This window comes from Octopus bimaculoides, chromosome 7 (genome assembly GCF_001194135.2).
Source record: "Octopus bimaculoides isolate UCB-OBI-ISO-001 chromosome 7, ASM119413v2, whole genome shotgun sequence".
Classification (NCBI taxonomy): domain Eukaryota; kingdom Metazoa; phylum Mollusca; class Cephalopoda; order Octopoda; family Octopodidae; genus Octopus; species Octopus bimaculoides.
In genome coordinates, this window is record NC_068987.1 from 42,911,713 (window position 1) to 42,916,272 (window position 4,560).

The 4,560-nt window shown below is 35.4% G+C and overlaps 1 protein-coding gene across 1 annotated transcript in view; it reads left to right on the top strand.

Annotated features, from left to right (window-relative positions):
* The first annotated feature begins 281 nt into the window (after nucleotides 1-281).
* Nucleotides 282-4,560, top strand: part of LOC106882039 (beta-1,3-galactosyltransferase 2) — an 83,445-nt gene continuing 79,166 nt past the window's right edge. Inside the window, exon 1 of the mRNA XM_052969559.1 lies at nucleotides 282-907. The gene's annotated coding sequence lies outside the window, so the exon portion shown is untranslated. The remainder of the gene's footprint in view (nucleotides 908-4,560) is intronic.

Below are 4,560 nucleotides of genomic sequence, written 5' to 3' on the forward strand. Positions count from 1 at the left end.
ATATGTATATATATTAAGTATGTGTGTATATATATATATATTATATATTATATATATATATATATATATGTGTGTGTGTGTGTGTGTGTGTGTGTGTGTGTGTGTGTGTGTGTGTTTGTGTGTGTATGTATGTATGTATGTATGCGCGTGTATGAGAGAGAGAGAGATAAACTGAAAGGAAGGACGAAAGAGTCTGAGAAAGAGAAAATATAAATAAGCGCGAAAGTGAATGTTTCAAACATTAGGCAGGTGGGAGTTGAGGGAACTAAGAATTCGAATTCACGAAGAAGACATTGAGCTGTGTAAATAAACAAATATAAGAATGTAGAAGTGACAATCTGAGGGAGAAGAGAGAGAGGCTGGTAATGGGAGTAGGAGAAAGTAAGGAGTGGGAGTAAGAAGGAGGAAAGCGAAAGGCGAGTTGTGAAGTTGTGAGAGAATGAATGGTAAAAAGCAAAAGAGAAATAGAAAAGGTATCAGTGAGAAGTTAAAAGAAAGACTATAAAAGAAACAAGAAAAGCAAAACATGAAGAAAACATTGTCTTCGGAAAGTAAAGTTTAGAATATTTTTTGAAAGAATAGGTTAGGAAACAAACTCTAAGAACGAAAAGTTGTTCTCATTTTTTGCTATAAAATCCTTGGTGGAGTTGAATTTTTAAATTTACTGAAGAGAAATAAAAAGAATAAGAATTATTATTATTTGAAAAATACAAAGAAATTCAAGACGAAGAAAATAGTTGATGAAGAGTTATAGAGGAGAAAGAGAAAGAAACAGTAATACGATATCTCATAATAATAATCTCAAGTGGATTTAATGACCATAAATAACAGACTAAAGGATTCTTATTATATTCGAGGAGTTAACATTAATAAGGAAGTCCTCGCCATCACCAATCTATAAATAATGGTAAGGTTATTTTTCATACTCTTATTATCGTTATAGCAGAAAGAATTACTATTATTATTATAGAAGAAAACCTGTTTTAAAAGAAATCATTGCTGTTGTTGTTGTTGTTGTTTTTGCTGTCGTTGTTGTTGAGGTCGCTGAAATAGGATATGAAATACTGGCGTCGATGCAATCGTCTAAACTTTTTCCTCAAAATTTCTGACCTTGTTCCGAACGAAACCAGAGAGAACTGTTGTTGCTACTGCTGTTAACATGATAGACGAAATGACTCGCGGTATTTCTGCCAGTTCTTTTCGATTCTGAGTTCATATCCTGCCGAGTCCAACTTTTGCTGTTCATTCTCCACCCCTTCCGAGATTGATAAAATGAAGTACCAGTCAAGTACAGGGCTCAATGTAATAGACCAGTGCTCCGCAACCGGTATTCTGCGGTAAACTGGTGTGCCACGAGACGATGCTAGCTGTGCCGCAGTGCTACCTGAATATAATTTTTTCCCCTATACTTTTATTTATATTTTTGGTTCAGGTGTGCCGCCTAATTTTGAAAAGAATGTAAAAGTGTACGGAAAATGAGAATAGGTTGCGGAGCACTGTAATACCCTCCTCTCAGAAATTCTGTCCTTGTGACAAAATTTGAAACTGTTGTTGTTATTGCTACTTCTCACCCTGGCGAAATTCTGGTTTAAGCACCTCATATAACCCTTCATAACTTGCTTATTTTTTGGAATTTTCAAAAACTTTTGGCGAATTTGTATTCTACACACGGGAAAACATACGATTATGTAAAAAAATAAATTTTTTAAATTTAACATCCTCTCATAAATCCTAAAATGTTCAGTTTAAAATACGGAAAGTCCGAATTTTTTGTTTAAAGCCCTTGGGCGCATCATCATTATATCAAATGTGTTTATGAGGAGAAATATATTGGAAAACATCATTACATGTCAGAGTGCCAAACTAACGAGGAAGGTATCAGGTAATCGTGTGATGTACTAAAAACAACAGCTAAATCGCCCTTGAATCACACACACGCACGCACACAAAATTTTTTCATATAATTGTATATGAATTACCATGTGTAGAACACAAATTCGGAAAATTTTTCTGAAAATTGCAAAAAATATAAAAAAGTTATGATGGGGTTATATTGGGTGCTTAAAGCAGATTCCACCCTTATCCTCTCAGGGTTTATTAAATGGAGTACCAGTGAAATACTGGTGTCAATGTAATCAGCTAAACTTCTCCCACAAAATTTCTGGCTTTGTAACTAAATCAGAGAGAGCTGTTGCCATCTTGTGTTTTGTTGCTGCTACTGTTGTTCATCTTTCGGACGAAATGCATTGTTATGTCTGCTGGCCCTTTAACATTCCAAGTTCAAATCCTGCCAGGTTCAACTTTTGCTTTTTATCCCTGCCCCTAGGGGTGATAAAATGAAGCATCAGTCAAAAAATAGGATTAATGTAATCCTCCATTAAATTGTGGGCTTTGTGCTAAAATTTGAAACCATATAATAATAATAATAATAATAATAATAATAATAATTATAATTATTATTATTATTATTATTATTATTATTATTATTATTATTATTATTATTATTATTATTATTATTATTATTATTATTAAGAAGGTGGTGAGCTGGCAGAATCATTGGCACACTGGACAAAATGCTTAGCAGTATTTTGCCTGTCACTCTGATCTGAGTTCAAATTCCACTGAGGTTCACTTTGCCTTTCATCCTTTCAGGGTTGATAAAATAAGTACCAGTTGAATACTGGGGTTGATGTAATCGATTCATCCCCTCCCCACAAATTGCTGCCTTTGTGGCAAAATTTGGAACCATTATTATTATTATTAAGGGGGTGAGCTGGCAGAATCGTTAGCATGCTGGACGAAATGCTTAGTGGTATTTCACCCGTCACTCTGTTCTGAGTTCAAATTCTGCCAAGGTCGACTTTGCCTTTCATCCTTTCAGAGTCGATAAAATAAGTACCTGGGGTTGATGTAATTGATTATATCCCTCCTTCAAATTTCAGGCCTTGTGCATATAGTAGAAAGGATTATCATTATTATAAATTTGAAACCATTTAAGGTGGCAAGTTGGCAGAATTGTTAGCATGCTGGGCGAAATACTTAGAAGTATTTCATCTGCCTTCATATTGTAAACTCAAATTCCACCGAGGGCGACTTTGTCATTCTTTCTTTCGAGGTTGATAAATTAAGTATCAGTTAAGTACTAGGGTCGATTTAATTGACTATCCCTCTCCCCAAAATTTCAGGCTTTGTACTTATAGTAGAAAGGATTATTATTATTATTAAGGTAGTGAACTGGTAAAATCATTACTGTGATGGACAAAATGCTTAGCTGCATTTCACCTGTCTTTATGTTCTGCATTCAAATTCCACCAAGGTTGACTTTGCTTTTCATCCTTTCAGGGTCAATGAAGTAAGTAACAGTTGGGCATTGGGGTCAACATAATCAACTTACACCTTCCCCAGACTTGCTGGCCTTATGCCAGAAAGAAATGAAAAAGACAGATCATTTCACTATCTTTTCCATTTCCTTCTCCCTATCCTTTATGTAAATCACCACACAAATTGTTGTCTGTCCTTGTGATGTCACCCACATCTCTGCCCCAGTGGCTAACAAAAATTATTATTATTAATGAGGCAGCAAGCTGGCAGAATCATTAGCATGCTTGACGAAATGCTTAGCGGTCTGTATTTCACCTATTACTACGTTCTGAGTTCAAATTCCGCCAAGGCTGACTTTGCCTTTCATTCTTTCAGGGCTGGTAAATTAAATACCAGTGAAACACTGGGGTCAATGTAGTCAACTAGTCCCCTCCCCTCAAATTTAAGGTCTTGTGCCTCTATTAGAAAGGATTGTTATTATTAAGGCGGTGAGCTGGCAGAATCATTAGCATGGTGGGCAAAATGCTTTGTGGCATTTTGTCTGCCTGACATTCTGAGTCCACTGAGGTTGACTTTGCCTTTCATCCTTTTGGGGTCGAGAAATTAAGTACTAGTGAAATACTGAGGTTGATGTAATCAACTAGTCCTCTCCCACCAAATTTCAGGCCTTGTGCCTTTGGTAGAAAGGATTATTATTATCATTATCATTAATATTATTATTGAGTGAGAGAGCAGTTCATGATGCCATCAAAGTGACACTGGGTACGAATATATGAAGTTCAATTTACCTATCATGACTACCCATCTGATAAGGGTACACCAGGTACATGCATCACAATCATATGTGCATGACATGGTGATCTCATATCAAGATAAACAGCAGGTGAGGTCCAGTTAGAATTTTCTTCAGGTTGAGTAGCCCATCCCACTTGAAAAGTCACTGAATAAAGGTTGTTTAAGGATGATGAACAAAACACCTATGTTTCCAGAGGTGAATTATTCAAACCCTAAAGAATTCCTTTCAATGCATGGATATGATGCTCCTCCACTACTTCTGCTCATGATCAAAGATGCACATACCGTCAGCTGGTGAAGGTCAAGCAACTGACAAGCAAATCTGTGGTACTGAGCAGAATATTTGCTGTAGCCCATCTTTTACATCTTCATTATTATTATTATTATTATTATTATTATTATTATTATTATTATTATTATTATTATTATTATTATTATTATTAT